At 42.0% G+C, this 22,441-nt stretch overlaps 1 long non-coding RNA gene and 1 pseudogene across 2 annotated transcripts in view; both read left to right on the top strand.

Moving 5' to 3' along the window:
* Window positions 1-22,441, top strand: part of LOC123570825 (uncharacterized) — a 497,461-nt gene that overhangs the window by 90,085 nt on the left and 384,935 nt on the right. Inside the window, exon 2 of one of the 2 annotated variants that reach the window (XR_012429828.1) lies at window positions 17,210-17,432. The exons of the other annotated variant lie outside the window; for it this stretch is intronic. This is a non-coding gene — a long non-coding RNA (uncharacterized lncRNA). The remainder of the gene's footprint in view (window positions 1-17,209; window positions 17,433-22,441) is intronic. 2 annotated transcript variants of the gene reach the window in all.
* On the top strand, window positions 5,208-6,867 carry LOC102134462 (putative heat shock protein HSP 90-beta-3; annotated as a pseudogene).

Genomic DNA, 22,441 nt, shown 5'->3' with positions numbered 1-22,441 from the left:
CTGATGGGTCTTGACTCTTTATCCAATTTGCCAGTCTGTGTCTTTTAATTGAAGCATTTATCCCATTTACATTTAAGGTTAATATTGTTATCTGTATACTTGATCCTGTCATTATGATGTTAGCTGGTTATTTTGCTCATTAGTTGATGCAGTTTCTTCCTAGCATCGATGGTCTTTACATTTTGGCATGGTTTTGCAGTGGCTGGTACCTGTTGTTCCTTTCCCTGTTTAGTACTTCCTTCAGGAGCTCTTGTAGGGCAGGCCTGGTGGTGACAAAATCTCTCAGCATTTGCTTGTCTGTAAAGGATTTTATTTCTCCTTCACTTATGAAACTTAGTTTGGCTGGATATGAAATTCTGGGTTGAAAATTCTTTTCTTTAAGAATGTTGAATATTGGCCCACATCCTCTTCTGGCTTGTAGAGTTTCTGCCGAGAGATCTGCTGTTAGTCTGATGGGCTTCCCTTTGTGGGCAAGCCGACCTTTCTCTCTGACTGCAGTTAACATTTTTTCCTTCATTTCAACTTTGGTGAATCTGACAATTATGTGTGTTGGAGTTCCTCTTCTCAAGGAGTATCTTTGTGAGTTCTCTGTATTTCCTGAATTTGAATGTTGGCCTGCCTTGCTAGGTTGGGGAAGTTCTCCTGGATAATATCCTGCAGAGTGTTTTCCAACTTGCTTCCATTCTCCTCATCACTTTCAGGTACAACAATCAGATGTAGATTTGGTCTTTTCACATAGTCCCATATTTCTTGGAGGCTTTGTTCATTTCTTTTTGCTCTTTTTTCTCTAAACTTTTCTTCTCACTTCATTTTATTCATTTGATCTTCAATCACTGATACCCTTTCTTCCAGTTGATCGAGTCGGTTACTGAAGCTTATGCATTTGTTATGTAGTTCTTGTGTCATGGATTTCATCTCTCTCAGGTCGTTTAAGGACTTCTCTACATTGGTTATTCTAGTTAGCCATTTGTCAAATCTTTTTTCAAAGTTTTTAGTTTCTTTGCACTGGGTTCGTACTTCCTCCTTTAGCTTGGAGAAGTTTGATCGTCTGAAGCCTTCTCTCAGCTCGTTAAAGTCATTCTCTGTCCAGCTTTGTTCCGTTGCTGGTGAGGAGCTGCGTTCCTTTGGAGGGGGAGAGGCACTCTGATTTTTAGAATTTTCAGCTTTTCTGCACTGCTCTTTCCCCGTCTTTGTGGTTTTATCTACCTTTGGTCTTTGATGGTGGTGATGTACAGTTGGGGTTTTGGTGTGGATGTCCTTTCTGTTTGTTAGTTTTCCTTCTAACAGTCAGGACCCTCAGCTGCAGGTCTGTTGGAGTTTGCTTGAGGTCCACTCCAGACTCTGTTTGCCTGGGTATCAGCAGCAGAGGCTGCAGAAGAGTGAATGTTGCAGAAGAGTGAATGTTGCTATCTGATTGTTCCTCTGGAAGTGTCATCTCAGAAGTGTACCTGGCTGTGTGAGGTGTGAGGTATCAGTCTGCCCCTAGTGGGGGATGTCTCCTAATTAGGCTACTCGAGGGTCATGCACCCACTTGAGCAGGCAGTCTGTCCATTCTCAGATCTCAAACTCCATGCTGGGACAACCACTGCTCTCTTCAAAGCTGTCAGACAGGGACATTTACATCTGCAGAGGTTTCTGCTGCCTTTTGTTTGGCTATGCTCTGTCCCCAGAGGTGGAGTCTACAGAGGCAGGCAGGCCTCCTTGAGCTGCGGTGGGCTCCACCCAGTTCAAGCTTCCTGGCCGCTGTGTTTACCTACTCAAGCTTCAGCAATGGTGGATGCCCCTCCCCCAGCCTCACTGCTGCCTTGCAGTTAGATCTCAGACTGCTGTGCTAGCAATGAGGGAGGCTCTGTGGGTGTAGGACCCTCTGAGCCAGGCACGGGATATAATCTCCTGGTGTGCCATTTGCTAAGACCCTTGGTAAAGCGCAGTATTAGGGTGGGAGTGACCCGATTTTCCAGGTGTTGTTTGTCACGGTTTCCTTTGGCTAGGAAAGGGAATTCCCTTCCCCCTTGCACTTCGTGGGTGAGGCGATGCCTTGCCCTGCTTCGGCTCTCCCTCATTGGGCTGTACCCACTGTCCTGCACCCACTGTCCAACATGCCCCAGTGAGATGAACCTGGTACCTCAGTTGGAAATACAGAAATCACCTGTCTTCTGTGTCACTCATGCTGAGAGCTGGAGGCTGGAGCTGTTCCTATTCGGCCATCTTGGCACCACTCTCTCAGTATTTTTTATGTTGGCTACTTGTTAAAATGATAATATTTTGAACATAATTGAATTAAATAAAATGTATTACTAAAATGAATTTCACCTCTTTTTATCCTTTTCAGTGTGCTACTAGAAAATGTAAAATTACATATGTGGCTTGCATTCTACATATATTTTGTTGGATGTTGCTGTCTTGTATGGCAATGAAATGTAATGTTTGAGATTTTTCTTTTTACAGGGCAGAAATTCATTATATTTCCAGTTACAGTGTATTTGCATTTCAATAGATAATAATTATTTGCATTACTAACAGTTTTCTATAGCTTAACTTCCACCCTTACAGAGTTATAAAATAGCCTAAATAATGGGAAGACAATCAGTCAAAGGTGCATACCTGGATAGAGCCAGACAATCCTGGGATGGTCACTTGGATAATAAATAGCACTTCACTGAAAAGACACTCAATAATCTTTTGCCCATTTCCAAGTCTTTGGCAATTTTTCCTAAGAGCATCTTTCCATATTCTTTTATTTGTTTTTTTTTTTTTTTGAGACGGAGTCTCGCTCTGTCGCCCAGGCTGGAGTGCAGTGGCGCGATCTCGGCTCACTGCAAGCTCTGCCTCCTGGGTTTACGCCATTCTCCTGCCTCAGCCTCCTGAGTAGCTGGGACTACAGGCGCCCGCCACCGTGCCCGGCTAATTTTTTTTTTGTATTTTTAGTAGAGACGGGGTTTCACCGTGGTCTCGATCTCCTGACCTTGTGATCCGCCCGCCTCGGCCTCCCAAAGTGCTGGGATTACAGGCGTGAGCCACCGCGCCTGGCCTTCCATATTCTTTTATTACTGTCCCATGTGATTATGTAGGATCACATTTTTTTTTCTAGTTAATATGGACAAACTGTACTTGCAAAATTCATACTTAAGCCAGAAATCAATGTTTTAGGAACTCTGACGTTCCCAATAATAAGGATAAAAATGTTGGGAGTAATGCAAATACTTGAAGAATCATATAGAATAGAACCAAACACACTTGAAATGATTGAAAAGATAGTGAAATTAAGCGCATTTCGTCATGACTCCTTAGCTTATCACACTGTTGTCGAATGGGTGGAAGCCATAATCTTTTCTGCTATTTAATTAGCTGGAAACAAAGCCTGGCTATTGGTTGACTGGATCTGGTATAAATCCCCTCTCCTCCATTTTTGATTAATCAAACTGCCATTCGTTATTTATTTATTTAAATTGACATATAATTGTGTATATGTTTATGGTGTATGGCATGAGATTTGGAATTATGTCTACATTGTGTGGAATGGCTAAATTGAGCTAATTAACATATGCATTACCTTAAATACTTATTTTTTTGTGGTGAGAACACAAAATCTTCTCTTAGCAATTTTCAAGTATACAATATATTGTTATTAACTACAGTCACCATGTTGCACAATAGACCTCTTAAACTTATTCCTCCTGTTTAACTAAAACTTTGTACCCTTTGACCAATATCTCCCCCACACCCCCACCCACAGCCCCTGATAACCACCATTCTATTCTCTGCTTCCATGAGTTCAACTTTATTAGATTCCACACATAAGTGAGATCATACGGTATTTGTCTTTGCTCTTTCCTTTAAAGGAAATAAATTCTTCTCCTGTTTAAGTCAAAGGACTTTCTTTGTGATTTTTGGGTCTGTTCATTCTGCTATGGAGATTAACAAATATTAATTAGTGGATGACTGCTGGGAAGTGAAACTCACAACCAATGAAGTGGTTAATTAAAGTTGAACTTTTTGATTGTCATTTCTAATATTTATATATACATATATATATATATATAAGTTTCTTTAAATTATTGATTTAAACACCTGTCTTAGTCCAAAAGAAGATTAAAAAATGGCTGAAAAGGGATTATAGAGATGACTTTTGTTTCAAATATTTTTAAAACATCCAAAATTTAAAGTAGATAACTATCCCTCAAAGTTAGCTGCTCCAAGCTTGATTTGACATTTGACATTCCTGATGCTCTGGCTCAGATCAGAGCAGTTCCAAGAGGCTTGGTGGTGGGGATGGGGGTTCGGTGAGAAGTGTGGCAGGCAGGTCTAGATCTGGCCCCGCCCTTACCCCAGGACACCCCCTTTTCTGTATGCCTTGGACTCCAGTGTCAGTTCTTCTGGCCCAGGGAGGCTGTGGAATTGAGGGCAAGTGTTTGCATTATTGATGAGGGTAAAAAGGACTCCAGAAGTTTTGAGGCTTTGCTTTTTCCCTTAGCCCTACAGAGTCAGGCTTTCATGCAGAAATTGGCCTGGAAATTCTCCACCGATTTCATAGCTGCAATGTTTTTGAGGTGTTTTTTAGATAACAAAAAACTAAATAAAATTCTCAAAGCTTATTTTGTTTACTTTTAGAGTACACAAGACAATTCTGCAAAAATTACAATTATATATATTCTACTTGCTACTAAGACTGTATAACATTGGTGGGGATAAGAGATTATAAGTTTTTTTTGGCCAGGCGCGGTGGCTCACGCCTGTAATCCCAGCACTTTGGGAGGCTGAGGCGGGCGGATCATTTGAGGTCAGGAATTCGAGACCAGCCTGACCAACATGATGAAACCCCGTCTCTACTAAAAATACAAAAAAAATCAGCCAGGTCTGGTGGTGCATGCCTGTAGTCCCAGCTACTCGGGAGGCTGAGGCAGGAGAATTGCTTGAACCCGGGAGGAGGAGGTTGCAGTGAACCGAGATCACGCCACTGTACTCCAGACTGGGTGACAGAGTGATACTGTCCCCCGCAAAAAAACAAAAAACAAACAAAAAAAATAAGTTTTTTTTCCTAAAAATATCTACTTAATGCACTCTTTTAATTTTAATTTTTATTTCAATTGTTTTGGGGGTACAGGTGGTTTTGGTTATGTGGATACATTCTTTAGTGGTGATTTTTGAGATTTTTGCTGTACTCATCATCCAAGCAGTGTACACAGTACCCAATATGTAGTCTTTCATCTCTCACCCCCTCCTAACTTCCCCCTCCACAGTCCCTAAAGTCCATTATATCATTCTTATTCCTTCGCATCCTCGTCGCTTAGCACCCACTTATAAGTGAGAATGGTTTTCCATTCCTGAGTTACTTCAGTTAGAGTAATGGCCTCCAACTCCATCCAAGTTGCTGCAAAAGACATTATTTTATTCCTTTTTATGGCTGAGTAGTATTCCATGGTGTATATATACCACATTTTCTGTATCCACTTGTTGGTTGATGAGCACTTAGGTTGGTTCCATATCTGCAATTGCGAATTGAATGCACTCCTTTTAATAGTCAGTTTTACTGTCAATCTCTTTCCCTATTTAATGACTTGAACTATTGGACCCTGAGGATCTGCCCCGAACATCTCCTAAGAAGTGCTCCAGCAGAGCGAAATCTTGAAAGTCATTCACGAAAATGTTGTTAAGAAGTGGCTTGAGCCCTTCTCTGAGCTGGCAGAAGTGAAGGAGAATTACAAGAAATTCTATGAGGCATTCTCTAAAAATCTAAAGCTTGGGATCCATGAGGACTCCACTAACCAGGGATGTCTGTCTGAGCTGCTGTGCTATCACACCTCCCAGTCTGAAGATGAGATGGCGTCTCTGTCAGAGTATCTCTCTCACATGAAGGAGGCACAGAAGTCCATCTGTTACATCACTGGTGAGAGCAAAGAGCAGGTAGACACCTCTCAAAGCGGGGCTTCGAGGAGGTATACTAGACCACATTCACTGATGAGTACTGCGTGCAGCTGGTCAAGGAGTTTAATAAGAAGAGCCTGGTCTCTATTACCAAAGAGGGTCGAGCTACCTGAGGATGAGAGGAGAAGAAGAAAATGGAAGAGAGCAAGGCAAAGTTTGAGAACCTCTGCAAGCTCATGAAAGAAATCTTAGATAAGAAGGTTGAGAAGGTGACAACCTCCAATAGGCTTATGTCTTCCCCTGCTGCATTGTGATCAACACCTGTGGCTGGACAGCCAATGTGGAGTGAATCATGAAAGCTCAAGCAATTGGAGACAACTCTTTAATGGGCTACATGGTGGCCAAAGAGCACCTGGAGATCAACCCGACCACCCCATTGTGGAGAGGCTGCAGCAAAAGGCTGAGACAGACAAGAATAGCAAAGCTGTCAAGGACCTGGTGGTGCTGCTGTTTGAAACTGCTCTGTTTTCTTCTGGCTTCTCCCTTGAGGATCCCCAGACCCATTCCAGCTGCATCTACCACATGATCAAGCTAGGTATAGGTATTGATGAAGATGAAGTGACAATAGACGAACCCAGTGCTGTTGTTTCTGATGAGATACCCTTGCTTGAGGGTGAGGAGAATGGGTCTCACATGGAAGAAGTAGACTAGGAGTTTATATTTGGAAACCTTGTGCCCTTGTATAGTGTCCCCATGGTTCCTTGAGTGGCTCTGTCCCGTGGCCTTGAGTGGCCTTATCTCACCTGGCTCCCTCTGCAAATGTCTAGTGTTTTTTCTCTCCTGTCAGTGTGTCTAAGGCAGGAAACAAGAGCCTTAAGCCCCATCCTCTTCCTACTTTTATAACAGGATATTGGAGGTTGTGTATTGTGCTTTTTTGCTTATTTTGTTCTGAAATGAAAGTATACCAAATAAAGCAGATGCCGTTTTTATGTGGAAAAAAAACGCTTGCCTGTTCTGTGTGTTGTCTTTTGATTTTCTTGATGGTAACATTTGCAGCACAAGCATTTTTAATTTTGGTGAAGTCCAATTTGTCTGTTTTTTCTTTTGTCACTTGTGCTTTTGGTTGTGCTTAGACCTTGTCGGATCTAAGGAGCCATTGTCTAATCAAGTAGTTAGCTTTCAGTGTCTCCTGAGAATAAGGGCCATAGAAGAGGCTGAGTAAAGACTTGCAACAATGATATGTAACTGCATGTGCGTTTTAAAAAATAGACTATTTTTAGAAAAATTTTCATTTTACAGCAAAATTAAGTGGAAAGTATAGAATGTCATATGTCCCTTTCCCCTGTACCACATCTGGCCTCCTCCATTACCAACATCCCACACCACAGTGGTTCATTTGTTACAATTGATGAACCTACATTGACATGTCATTATCATCCAAAATGTAGTTTGCATCAGTGTTCGCTCTTAGTGGTGCACATTCTATGGGTTTGGACAAATGTATAATGATATGGATCCACCATTACAGTATCGTACAGAATACTTTCACAGCCCTATACATCCTCTGTGCTCTGCCTATCTCATCCCTCCCTCTTCCTAACCCCTGGAGACAACTGACCTTTTTACCATCTCCATAGTTTCACCTTTTCCAAAATGTCATATAGTTAGAACCATACAGTATGTAGACTTTTCAGATTGGCTTCTTTCACTTAGTAATATGCATTTAAGGTTCTTTCCTGTCTTTTCATAGCTTGATAGCTCATTTCTTTTTAGCGTAGAAAAATATTTCATTGTCTGGACGTACCACCATTTATCCACGTACTGAAGGACATCTTGGTTGCTTCTAAGTTTTGGCAATTATGAATAAGGCTGCTGTAAACATCTGTATGTAGGTTTTTGTGTAGACATAAATTTTCCTCCTGTTTGGGTAAATACCGAAAAGCATGATTGCTGGATTGTATGGTAAGAGCATGTTTAGTTTTGCAAGAAACAGCTGAACTGTCTTCCACGGTGGCTGTACCATATCGTAGTCCCACTAGTAATGAATGAGAGCTCTTGTCGCTCCACATTCTTGCCAGCATTTTGTGTTATCAGTGTTTTGGATTTTCATTATTCTAATAGGTATGTAGTGCTATTTCATTGTTGTTTTAATTTGCATTTTCTTGATGACAGATGATATGGAGCATTTTTTCATATGTTTATTTGCCATCTTCATATCTTCTTTGGTGAGACGTCTGTTCAGATCTTTTGCCCATTTTTTAAACTGGATTGTTCATTTTCTATATTGCTGGATTTTAAGGGTTCTTTGTGTATTTTGGATTATAGTTCTTTATCAGATCTGTCTTTTGCAAACATTTTGTCCTGGTTTGTGGCTTGTCCTCTCATTCTCTTGAAGTGATTGTATTTCCTTGAATTATTCACTTCACATTCACTTACTGAGCATCTTCTATGGTCTAGGTTCACCACAAGGGTCTGGGTATACAGAAGTGATTAAGACATAACCTTGCTTTTAGGCACTTTTAGCGTGATGAAGGAGAAGGATGAGTAAATAGGTAATTAGAACACTCTTCTAAGGTAAACAGTCTCAGGCTTCTTGGAAGAGGAGGCTAAGACATAAAGAAAAAGGATATCGACAAAAAGCACAGGTGGGCAGAGCCTTCTGGGTGAAGGGAACACTACATCACAATGACATAAGTAAGTTCTTGTCAATATGATAATTAGCTATTATTGCTATGGTAATAGTTTGTCTAGGCTAGAAGTAGGCACACTATGGCTGTGGGGCCAAATCTGGCCAGCCATCTGCTCTTGTAAATAAAGTTTCATTGGAATACATTCATGTGTATTTATACATATATTTTCTATAGCCACTTTTGTGCTACAAGTAGTTGCAAAAGAGACAGTCTTGCTTGCAAAGCCTCAAATATTTACTCTCAGGCCCTTTACATGTGGGGCTCAGATTGAAGGGGCAAAGATAGACTGCTGCTTTAGTGAGATACTTTAGTGATTTTTCCATGGCAAAACCACATGGTGAAAGTCATGGACAGGTGGAGAATTGATTCCAATCACATGTCTGAGGGCATGGCAAGCTACACATATTTTTCAGGAGTAGCAGAAGTTTCATTCATGGCTGGTCAAAATTAATGTCTGTTAAATGACAGCGACTTTCTCCCCATTTTCTGTGTCTAAGAGGAACTACACTGTAAAAAACTCCTGGCAGGCAGCTCTGACATTTTTCTTTTTTCAGAAAGGTAATCAGATGTAGATCACTTTCTTTCTGATTGTCCCAGAATAATTTGAGACAAGAAAAGAGGACATGACCTGGGGCACTTAAAGACAGGTTGCTTTTCACTAACGAAGCTGGAGGACTTTTTGAGTTCTTCTAAATTATAGGTTTATTATAGCTGGAAAGACTTTCTTTTCAGATAAAGATCAAGAGGGCATCTCAATTTCTTTGTGAGATATGATTAGCTTCCTGGAATTCCTGTCTATATAACTCACTCGTGATGCTTACTTTTTAGGCGTTATCTACTTACATCATATTTTTCATTTCTCCCTTAACATAAGTGTGCTGGGAAAAAAGTACACCCACATGCATAATTTATGTATATAATTGTATAAGTGCATATATATATATATATATATATATATATATATATATATATATCTCCATTTGTCCTGAGACTGGGCCAGGTTGTGAGGCTGGTAAGTGTGAGGTTGGTAGAAACTACCTTTGAGGGGTCTTTCAGTTTTCCTTCGGTCTGTCTTTTAATCAGCCGCCGATCCTGCTTTCTGCTCCCTAACTCATTTCTTCTCCCATATCTTCCCACCCCTTCCTGGGCACGGGCGTCTTTTGGGCTTGTCACCTCTCTGGAAAGTACACTATGTAATAAGCACATATGTACTGACAAGTTAAGTTTATGGCTTTTCAAGTGGGACATGAGAAGTGGGTACGACTCAACCAAAGGAAAAAAATACTCTGATAATTGAATTGTAGACAGTAACACAAAAGAGGTATTATGTTTATATTGGGGATTTTCCTAGCACCTCTCCCTTTATATTATATCACATAAATGATTACCCCCTTCATCAAACAGAACCTGCCCTTGGGCTGGGCACAATGGCTCACACCTGTAATCCTAGCACTTTGGGAGGCCAGGGTAGGGGGAGGATCACTTGAGGCCAGGAGTTCAAGGCCAGCCTGGGCAACATAGTTTTAAGACCCCATCTCTAAAAAAAAAAAAGAAAATTACCCAGGCATGGTGGTGTATGCTTGTAGTCTCAGCTACTCTGGAGGCTGAGGCAGGAGGATCACTTGAGCCTGGGAGGTCGAGGGTGCAGTGAGCCATGTTTGTGCCACTGTACTCCAGCCTGGGTGACAGAGCAAGGCTGCATCTCAAACAAACAAACAAGCAAACAAAAAACAAAAACCTGCCCTTGTTTTATCAGTATTATTTTGGTATTTACATAAAATATTAATTGATTATATTATATTGTTATCATCATCATCATCATCTAAGCTTGAATTTATTAGGCCTAGAGGGTAAACCATTCTAGGACTCTAACTCCTTAGTGGAAATTATAGCTCCTTAATGACAGCTACAAGATGTCGTGACTCAACAAACCCAGTGTATGGTGCAAGAGCAGAAGCAACCCTGTGTGACATATGCTGGAGAGATATTACGATTTATTATTTCCATTTTACAGGAGAAAGTCGAGACTTACAGAGTATAAATGCCACACCCAAGTTTGTATGGCTACTTGAGGAAAGGAGGAAGAGTAGGATCTGATCTCTTTTCACCCCAAGCCCAGGACTCTTTCTTATATCAGGACCTCAGAAACCCACACAGCTTCTTCGGGGTTCCACTAAAGCGATTCAACCTGGGTTGCCCTGCCCAGGAATCAAGTGGAACAGGTGGCTTGCTTGCAGGGATTCTGAAGAACCTGCACGATCTGCCCCCAGCAGTTCAGTTGGTAGGATCAGACTTGCTTCAGTAACCAATTCTGGCCCCTAGTGGTGAGATGATTTGAGGCTGAATTTTGCCCAAGGTTGGGGCACTGAGGGAATTGTATGTCCCTCTGAGGCTTGCAAAGGAACCAGAGTTCTTTTGAACAGCTGCATCACAACTAGGTAGCAGTGCTGCCCTCAGACCAGGACACCAGGGGCCCCTGCCCTGGGCCCCACACCTTAGAAGACCCCATACATCATGAGCAATGAAAGACAGTGACTTTTGGAATTTTTTTGAACTCATAAAATTTGAAGTGTTTTAAGTTTGATGAATTTTTAATGTTTTTAAAGGCGTTTTTATAAGTGCGATAGCTGATTAAGTTACTGGGAATTACAGGAGAGAGATGTACTCTCCTAGGCCCCCAGGCCAGAGGATTCTAGGCTGAGAACATGTAAGTGTGTGTTAGGCTGAGAACTTGTAAGTGTGTGTGTGTGTGTGTGTGTGTGTGTGTGTGTGTGCGCGCGTGCGCGCGCACGTGGTGGAGGGTTAGGGGACCGCTTCCACCTCAGGAAACCAGAGGAAGAGTGGCTGCTTTCATTTGAAGATGGCCATTCTAGTCTGGCACAGTGTGGTACACCTGTAGATCCAGCTACTCTCTTGAACCCAGGAATTTGAGGCTGCAGTGAGTTATGATCAGCCATTGGACTCCAGCCTGGGTGACAGAGTGAGACTCCATCTCTTAAAAAAAATTAAAATTAAGAAAAAAACACATTAAGTTGGCTGTTCTAAATCACCCAACGTGGGTGATTAGGCAGATGGGGTGCCCCAAATAACTGTTCCCTCCTCCCCCTCTGCTTGGGTGGTGGTGTTTTGGAAAATGCTTAGAACTGCCTGGAAATCTTGAGCTGTGAAAGTGTCCTTCCCGGCTCCTTGGGGAGCTTGATTTGATCGATCTGGGGGCAGATCCAGTCACCCTGACACTGCCTAGGCATCCTTGACTTGGGTCCAGCTTCCACCATGCCCTGTCCCACAAGACCCATTCTGGTATTTAGACTCACAGACACGACTGACCTTGGGTTTCTTTAGCCTATCCAAGGGAATGGTGGTCCCCAGGATGTGGGGTTCTGGGTGGGAAGGTATGCCAAGCTGTTGGCGTAGCTTGATTTGTAAATTCTTTATCTTTAGACTACGGTATGTGAGACTGCATTCATATGCTTGCTCCAGGCTCTGCAAATGTTACTTTGCAAAGCTGTTATAGTAGCTTTGCAGGCTTTATAATCTCTGCAATAATGTTTTGAACCCCTTATCTGGGCTACCTTCTATTATGGGTTGAATTGGGTCCCCCCAAAAGATAGGTTGAAGTCCTAATCCCTAGTACCTGTGACTATGACCTTTTTTTTGGAAATAGGGTCTTTGCAGATGTAATCAAGGTAAAATGGGTCATTAGGGTGAGCCCTAATTCAATGTGACTGATGTCTTTATAAGAAGAGAAAGACACCACGTGAAGACAGAAGACACACAGTGAGGAAATGACCATGAGGCGATAGGGCAGAGATTGGAGTGATGCTGACAGAAGCCAAGGAATGCCTAGGGGGACCAGAAACTGGAAGAGGCAAGGAAGGTTCCTCCCTACAGACTTGGGAGGGAGTATGGCTCTGACAACACCTTGATTTTGGACTTCTGACACGCAGAACTGGGAGAGAATAAATTTCTGTTGCTTAAATCCACCAAATTTGTGGCACTTTGTTATAGCAGACCTAGAAAATGAACACACTCATTCAAAGATGTTTCTGTCTGTGGCTTTAAAGAGCAGGATTGGGATGAGAGTACAGTTCTTGCAGTTCTCAGTTCTAACGTCATAGAGACAGCAGGACCACTTTCTCCTGAGTTAAAGTGACCGCGACATTGTGTACTGATGCTACCCATTCAGTTTTTTTTTTTTTTTTTTTTTTTTTGAGACGGAGTCTTGCTCTGTGCCCCAGGCTGGAGTGCAGTAGCGCGATCTCGGCTCACTGCAAGCTCCGCCCCCCTGGGTTCACGCCATTCTCCTGCCTCAGCCTCCCGAGTAGCTGGGACTACAGGCGCCCGCCACCTCGCCCGGCTAATTTTCTTGTATTTTTAGTAGAGACGGGGTTTCACCGTGTTAGCCAGGATGGTCTCGATCTCCTGACCTCGTGATCCGCCCGTCTCGGCCTCCCAAAGTGCTAGGATTACAGGCTTGAGCCACCGCGCCCGGCCCCCATTCAGTTTTAAAGACAGAATTGGAACAGATGTGATAACTAACTATAACCCAGGGTGGTATTTTTTTCCTTGTGGTATCAAATTAATTCACTTTTATAGAAATATGCTGATGATTTGCCTTTCCAAGGGGAAATTGTTAAACTTTCTTGGGCGAACAGATTTCTTTAGCATATAAGGTTACAGGTTGATGTTATAGACTTTGAAACTGTCAACCAAGGCAATGTGTCTCTGTATTTGCATCTATTGCCTCTAGAACATATGAATGTTTAAAGAAGATTTTTAAAATTCCAATTCAGCCCCTCCGAAGTCATTTTCAATCCTAGGAAATGGAAATGCAGCTTACACCTGTATTTCCCAAGGAATTGATGTAATGCAATTTGTATAAAATAATCATAGAGAGTAAGAGCAAAGAGTGGATCTTTGCATTAAAGTGAAATCAGCCCAGAAATCACTCTTCTTGGGGTCTGCCTTTCAGAACCCCATTTAGCTTTTAAATAAGACTCCTCTTTCCTGACTTGCTTTGATGAGCCACTCTCATCTCAGTGATTACTCCTGACATTTAGCTGCTTGTACAATTAACTGGGGGTCATTCTTTTCTCTTGGAGAAAGACCATGTGCAGTGAATATGCATTTTCAAAGTGTTTCTTTGACTTGGGAGAGTGGCTGTGGATAAGTAGTTAAGATGATACCCGGAGTAAAGTTTGTGATGGAGACCCCAAACACTCACCCTTAGCAAAGCTGTGAGTGGCTATCAGCACATACTCACTCTACCTCCCTTGTAGTCCCCAATGAAAGCTCATTGAGTTACCAGGTAAGCTGGTAATTTCTTATGTCAAGGAATGAAAAATTAAATCTGATAAACTTCTCTGAGGATTGAGAACTCCATATGTAGCCCCTACAGGTAATTAAAAAAAACCCAAGGAAATGACTCACAAAAAGGATTGAAATTTTTGCAATGAGATTATAGATAATCTCATTGGGATTATCTATGGGAGTTATTTGTTCCCCTTGGCATGACTGTGCCTGGGCTAAAGCCTGGGCCAGCAGGTAGAACAGGCAGGGATGGAATAGATCAATGAGACTGTAGCAGAGAAAAATGACTGCCTAGCAAAGATTCTGCTCTTCTTTCTAGCATAGCACTATAGTTGGGACTACATTCCCCAGATTGCTTTACGTAGCAATGGGGCTACATAACATTTTATTGCCATGGCCTGTGAGTGGAAGGGTTGTGTATCACTCTTGGATGGAGGCGACTGAGAAGCAATTGTGCCTTCTCCCTCACTTTCCTAGTCTACTGACTATCTTCAGAGGACTCTAAGCCCCTGGGAAGGTGGAGCCATGAGATGGAAGGAGCCTGTCTCTGAATCACTACAAGGAGGGAAACTGCAGTACCTTTTTATGACCTAATCCCCAAACTCACCACCCACAGTCACTTCAGCCACATTCTATTTGTTAGAGGTGAGTCACCAAGTCCAGCCCACACTAAAGACGAGAGTTAGGCTTTACCTCTTGAAGGGAGGCATATCAAAGGTTTTGTGGACTATCATAGGTTTTGTGGACATTAAAAAAAAAAAAACTACCATGAAAACTTATTCCAAGGTTGTCATTTTTAACGGACAACAGTCATTGAAGCATGTGCTCAATACCAATTATATTTAGTGTTCAAATAAGACTGTAGACATATTTATTTTAATGTACTCTTCAGATTGATATTCATAGGGCATAGAAATTCATACGGCAGTTTTCTTAAGTCAGTGAGCAACTTTCTTATGTCATGAGTCAGATGTGACACTGCCAAATTTACAACTAAGTCCACTGGCAGTTAACAGGAAAGAAGATGGAGAACCTATCATATTTGTTATTTTTTAGTTTGTGATATTATGTAGCTAAGTGTTCACCCTACCCTGCCTTTTCCTTCTCTGCCTTCTCTTCTTGAGTAGAGAGTGGACTGAAATGGTCAAATACACTTCATCTCTGATTCATGTCTTCCAATTTCTTTTGTTCCCCTACCTGACAAATGTATCTGTTCTTTTTTCTAACAGTGGAACAGTTCTATAAGAATGCAAGCATGGTGTGTACCTTCCTGTAATAATAGTTTTCTATTTGGAATATAAGAAAATATAAGTATTTTTTAAAATAAACATTTTGTATATTTGAATCCTCATTAGTAATAATAATAATAATTATATCAAAATGCCAGTAATTTATTAGGGTTTAGAACATCAAATTTCTAATAGATCACATTGAAAGATTAAGTATAATGTTAATGGAGAGGACCATGGGAATGTGGGGTACATGTTTTGGAAATGTACTTTTTTCTTAAATACAGAAAGACACTGCTTTAATTGATCATTTGCTAATGAAGGAACTGGATTTAGAGAGGCATATGTGCATCCTCTAAAATACATGCACTGAAAGAAAACGAACAATTATGTTCTGAGCCTCCATGTACTTCATTGTCCTTGATAATTGCTTTCTTTTTTTTTTTTTTTGAGACAGAGTCTCACTTTTCATTAACAAAACTATGGGTGCAGGCTTTGGGAGTTCAATAAAGAACCCATCATCGCAGAGCATTTTCAATGACAATGTGACGTTTGACACTCACAACAACTCTGCAAGATACATATCACTGCTGACAATTTACATATTCAGGAACCTAAGATTAGAAGTTAATGACTTGGCTAGGACCATGTACCTAGCAAGTGGCAGACTGGTGTTTTTTTTGGGGTGGGGAAGGGGGGAGATTTTAAAAATTCAAATTGGTAATGACACATTGACATAGTTCAAAAACTAAAAAAATGTTTTAAAAATACAGACTGATAAGCTTTCTCCTCATTTGCCTCTTGGTTCCTTCTTGCCTCCTATTTACATAACCCCTTTCATGAGGTTTTAGAAAGAATCTTGCCAAAAACATGCAAGTACGAATATAGTTTGTAATTTACCCCCTTCTTACACACAAGAGTACATGATATATAATACTGTTTACCTTGTTTTTTCCACCTAACATTATTTCCTGGAATTCTCTCTGTAGCATTAGGTGGACATCTCCCTCATTCTCTTTTTATAGCTGCGTAGTTTTCATTGTTTTTTTCTTTTCCTTCCCCTTCCTTCCTTCTTTCCTTCCTTCCTTCCTTCCTTCCTTCCTTCCTTCCTTCCTTCCTTCCTTCCTTCCTTCCTTCCTTCCTTCCTTCCTTTTTTTTTTTCAGGGTCTTGCCTTGTCACTCAGGCTGGAATGCAGTGGTGCAAACATGGCTCACTGCATCCTCGACCTTGCGGGCTCAAGTGATCCTTCTGCCTCAGCGCCCCCAAGTAGCTGCGACTATAGGCACAAGTCATCATGCCTGGCTAATTTCTGTATTTTTTGGAGAGACGGGGTCTCCCTATGTTACCCAGGCTGGTCTTGAACTCTTGGGCTCAAGGAATCTGCCTGCCTTGGCCTCCCCAAATGTTGGGATTATAGGTGTGAGCCACCACGCCCAGCCCATTGTTTTTCTTTGCATGATGTACCATGGCTTATTCAATCAGTCCCCTTTTGATGAATACTTAGGTTATTCTCATTCTTTTGCTGTTAAAAGCCCTGCTGCGATAAGTAATGTTATAGACATGTTATTGTGGGCATAAGCAGTTGGGTCTGGAGGCTAGCTGCCCAGAAATGGAGTGAACTGGGTTTTGAACCCATGACTGAATGATGTAGCGGCTTTCTCCCCACACAGCCCATGTGTGCTCACTCTTTTCTTAGCTGCAATTTGCCCTTTCCAGTGGGCAGATAATAAAACACTGTTTTGATTCTCATTTGTGATTTTTTGTGTGTCTAATTCCCTTAGGAATCTCAAAAAGGGAAAATTGAGTGAGTAGCTAGGCAGGATTATGGCATCCCAAGCCCCCTGACCTCAATACCATCAATTCTGGTTGTTAAACCCCATCTTCTTTTCCTTGGATCAGCAAGGGGTAATTTTTAGAGCAGGGCCTGGGCAAGCCAGAGGAGTTGGGAAATGCAGCAATGGCCAAATGCCATTCGGGGGATATTTTTAGTTATCTAAATAAATTGTATTTCCACAGTGTCTGCAGAGCTTATGGTTTGTGTGCAGTAAATAAAATGATGGAATGCCATGAGGGAGCCTGGCCAGATGACTCCATTTGTGTGCATTCTGTTCCAGAGGAATCCCTTCAGCAGCAGACGGCTCCATGTGATTCAGTGAAGGCGCACAAGCTGCTCTCCAACCGCCGTGGCTTCTTTCCTGTTCTGGTTACTGCATGCCAGTTTCACCACACCACACTCAGAGCAGTTTCCCAGAGAGCGTGGGTATTAATGATCAGGAGGAACAGAGTTCTGTGATCAAGTGAATTTTGGAAATGCTACGTCGAACAGAGTTAAATAAGGTTCGTTCCCATAGAATATGTTAGCACTGCTAATAATGTATATCAAGAGGGTGGTGTGTTAAGTAGGGTTTTCCAAACTTATTTGAACACAAACTCCTTTTGTAGTTAAAGAACAACCATTAATATCAATCTTTTGTCCCTCAGCTCCAAATCCACCCTTTGTTGCCCAGATTTTGATTCTGGGATGTTTGCTCCTTGCCGAATGGCGTGATGCTGAGCTTTGTTGGTAGAGGCTGCTGGGGTGACTCGGGAGAAGGGCAGGGCTTCTCTTTCTAGTGTTGGTATGCTTTGCTTCTCCTTGTTCCCATGGCAGTGGGCTGGGCATAGGGGATACCCAGTGGAGCTCATGCCAGTGAGTTTCAATGGCACCTCCGTGGGCAGCTTCATGGCAAGTTTTGCAGGTGCCCCAGCTGTGGTGGGCTCAGTGACAGCCTCTTCCATAGGTGCCCTGGCTGACTTCCCCATGAGCTCAGCAGGACCCCCTGCAGGTGACACCTTTGTGACTTTCTGGAGAGTCTAGCCATGCCAGCTTCCCAGAAAATTCAACAGCATTCCCAAAGGGAAGCTTTGTCGTGAATTATCAGGACTCCAGTGGGCAGTTTCCTTCCCACCAGCCTTGGCCTAATGGTCCATGTTGGGGGATTTCCAGCTTGCCAGCTGTGGCCCATAGTTTCCGGCCAGGGCTCTCACTACACAGACCAGCTGTGGTCCAGTGCAACCCCAGGACAACCTGACACACTTCTCCTCCACCAAGTGGGCTGTAGCCCATCTTCTCCAGTGAAGGCTGAATCCTAGCCTTGGGGAGGCCTCTCTCGCATCCCATTTCAAGTTTGTTTCTTCCTTAGTCTCCCTTAGCCTGAAAGCTTGCTTGCTTTCTTCCTTCTTCCTTTCTACTTTCCTTCCTCCATCCCTCCCTCCCCCTTTCCCTCCTCCTTTCCCTCCCTCCCTCCCTACCTCCCTTCCTTTACATTTGAGATATAATTCACGTACCATACAATTTACCCTTTCAAAGTTTACAAGTCAGTGTTTTCACAAAGTTGTGCAACTATCACCACTATGTAATCCAGAAGATTTCCATCTCCCCAAAAAAGAAATCCTGTACCCATTAGTACTCACTCCCCATTCCCCATTCCCTGCACCAACCCTAGCTCCTGACAACCACGAATCCACTTTTAGTCTCTAGAGATTTACCTTTTCTGGGAAGTTCATATAAATGTACTCACATGTACATTTTTTTTTTTTTTTTTTTGGTGTCAGGCAGCTTTCACTTAGCATAATATTTTCAAGTTACATTCATGTTGTAGGATATATCAGAATTTCTTTTTTTTGTTTGAGACGGAGTCTCGCTCTGTCGCCCAGGCTGGAGTGCAGTGGCTTGGTCTTGGCTCACTGCACGCTCTGCCTTCCGGGTTCATGCTATTCTCCTGCCTCAGCCTCCCGAGTAGCTGGGACTACAGGCACACACCACCGTGCCTGGCTAATTTTTTTTGTATTTTTTAGTAGAGACAGGGTTTCACCATGTTAGCCAGGATGGTCTTGATCTCCTGACCTCGTGATCCGCCCGCCTCAGCCTCCCAAAGTGCTGGGATTACAGGCGTGAGCCACTGTGCCTGGCCAATATATCAGAATTTCATTTCTGTTTATGGCTAAATAATATTCTAGTGTATGGATATGCCACATTTTGTTTATCCATTCATCAGTTGATGGACATTTGGTTTGTTTCCACCTGTTGCTTATTGGAATAGTGCTGCTGTAAACATTCATGTACAAGTTTTGGTGTGGACATATGTGTTCATTTTTCTTGGATATCTACCTTAGGTGGACTTGCTGGATCATATGGTGACTCTGTTTAACTTTGGATTTGACCAAAGAGAGTGTCAGGTGGTTAATTGTCTTATTGAAAGATTTATCCCAGTTGTATTTTAATTAACAAACAGCCTTGGTACATTTAAAAAACATTAACTTGAGGCCAGGCATGGTGGCTCATATCTGAAATCCCAGCACTTTGGGAGGTGGAGGAGGATGGATCACCCGAGGTCAGGAGTTTGAGACCAGCCTGGCCAACATGGTGAAACGCCTGCCTGTACTAAAAATACAAAAAATTAGCCAGGCATGCTGGTGCACGCCTGTAATCCCAGCTACTCAGGAGGCTGAGGCAGGAAAATTGCTTGAACCAGGGAGGCAGAGGTTGCAGTGAGTCAAGATCATGCCACCGCACTCCAGCCTGAGTGACAGAGTAAGACTCCATCTCAAACAAACAAAACAACAACAACAACAAAAACATAATTTGAAACATTATTGTGAGGTGCAGATAACATGGGCTTTGGAGCCAGGCAAGCCAGGGTCAAATTCCACCTCTGCTGTTTTTACCTGAGATGGGGTGATGGACTGAGGTAGAATCCCCCCTCTACCATTATTAGCTGGGCTGTGGCACATTCTGATGGGGGAAAGAACAGAATATGGTCTTCCCTGCTCAGGGTGGAATCCGAACAATGATTTTTTTTTGTGACTTGATGTACTAAACTTAGTTAAGCTACACATGGAAATGGGTTCTTCTGGTTAATTAAATATTCTGGCTGAGAGAACAATACCATAGACCCAACATAGATGAATTCTTTTAGAAAAGAATTTGATCACAAAAAACATCAACTCAGTACTAAAAGCACATCAATAGCTCTTCATGATGGTTTAAAGTGGATTTCCAGAAATCAACAGTGATTCAGAGTGTCACAACTTGAGGGACCAGAAAGCAGGGCCAGATGCCACTTGGTGATGAGATGGGAGTTCAGCTGATGTGGGACTGAGAGGAGTTTTCTCAGCCACTCCAAGACCAGACACATGAGCCTTTGAGTATTCTGAATATTTGGGACTCTAAGGTAATCAAAATGGGTTCCTTTATCTTCTTGTCAAAATATATATTAATAAATTGTGTATATGTTATGTTAGGGTACACTGTATAGTCATTCATTACTTGTGATTTAAATCAAGCCAGCAAAAGTCTTAGGAGTAGCTCTGAAGATTAGCTTTTGAAAATTCTCAGCAATTTTCTTCCCCTCAATCAAAGGACTTTCTAATGGTGAAAACATTTCACACAGTAAGTGCATTAAAATGCTTTCTCAGATTTTACTACTCCAATTAATGATTCCATTTTCTTCACGGGTTATTGACTGAAATGAGAGTGATTCCCATGTGGGAGGCATGTTCACGTACTTAATATCTGAGGGCTGCCAGCAGCCTAGCTTAATGCTGTGTTCTTTGAACCTGCAACTATTAGGACCAGAGCAAGTCCATAATTAAAGCAGGTCCACACTGTGATGCAGTTTCTCCAGCTGTGGAAATTTCTAGGGCTTATGAATATCCCATGGAAAATGAGTCTCTACGAAGGCACACATTTACTGTGCAAGTGACAGACAAAACTGTCACTAATTCTAATGCACCTGGAGTAAAGCGATGTGCATATGCATTACACATAATCCTAAATGCTCTGGCCACATGTCATCCATCTGCACCTTCTGTGCTACCAGCAGATCATGCTGAATGATCTCAGAAATTCAGATTATTATTATGCAATATGAGAAGGATCTAGGTAAAGGCAGGTGGGGTGGATATGCTTACAAACGTCTTCCCATATATTCTATTCGCATATATTCTGTTCACGCCTAAAGTGAAGCATAGGTTTATTTTAGGGCTCATTTTTCACGGATCATTGATCATAAGTTTTTAAAATGCCTGCAGAGTGAAATCCAAAAATGCCCAAGAGCCAGTGCCACAGCAACAACATCTGCCTCACAGACATACATTGCCTATTATGTGCCATCCAGTGTATGTTAAATAGTAGATATTATATATCAAATATTATTTGTTGTATATCATAATCTTGAGTTTTAACAGCTTGCAGCTTCAGAGAGTAGAGTAGGAAGCTTGGCTGCATACAGTATGTGGGATGCTCAGATAGGAAATATGTAAACACTGATGAAACACATGCTTATTCTGGTCAATAATCTCGTGTACATAACAATTATGAAATGCTACTGTAGGTGATCTTAAAAGGTTTCCTATTACATACATTCATACATCAGAATAAAATCTATTACATCTCCTCTTCAGTGTTGTGATAAGTGATATTGTGAAAATCACCTTATTGCCAGGCTTTCTAAGTAATCATGAGGAGTAGGAGAGGGTTCAGGAGAGTAATAGATAAGAAGGTCCTATGCAGCCATAAAACAGAATGAGATAATGTCCTTTGCAGGAACATGGATGGAGCTGGAGGCCGTTATCCTTAGCAAACTAACACAGGAACAGAAAACCAAACACCGCATATTCTCACTTATACGTGGGAGATAAATGATGAGAACACATGGACACATGGAGGGAACAACAGACAATGGGACCCACTGGAGGTAGAGGGTGAGAGGAAGGAGAGGATCAGGAAAAATAATAATGGGTATTAGGCTTAGTACCTTGGTGATGAAATAATCTGTACAACAAACCCCTGTGACATGCTTTTACCTATATAACAAACCTGCATGTGTAACCCTGAACTTAAAAGTTTAAAAAAAGACAAACAAATATCTAAACAAACGATGGTACCTTGGTTCTTGAAGAGAAAAGCCATGAATTCCCCAAACTATAGACTGGTGAATTTGATATTGATTCTAAGCCAGAGGTCAGCAAACTTTTCTCAAAAGTGTCAGAGAATAAGTAGCTATTTGAGGTTTGTGGGTCACATGGTCTCAGTCACAACGACTCCACGCTGCTGCAGGAGTGTGAAAGCAGATATTGACAATGTGTATGTGAATGAGCATGGCTGTGTGCCAACACAACTTGATATTCAAAAATAGATGGAGGGCCAGATGCAATATTCTAGAATAGGCTTAAAAGAAAAAAAGACTGTGAGTCCTTAAAAAGAGATGTGTTGATCCCCAGGAGTTTGCATGAATGCAGTGGTCCTCAGCCCCAGCAAGGACGACATTAGCCTAGCAAGGCTACACATTGGAATCACTGGGTGA

The sequence above is a fragment of the Macaca fascicularis genome, chromosome X (genome assembly GCF_037993035.2).
Source record: "Macaca fascicularis isolate 582-1 chromosome X, T2T-MFA8v1.1".
NCBI classification, from domain to species: domain Eukaryota; kingdom Metazoa; phylum Chordata; class Mammalia; order Primates; family Cercopithecidae; genus Macaca; species Macaca fascicularis.
The sequence above is the reverse complement of the archived record's forward strand: the minus strand, read 5'-3'. Positions and strand labels throughout refer to the sequence as shown.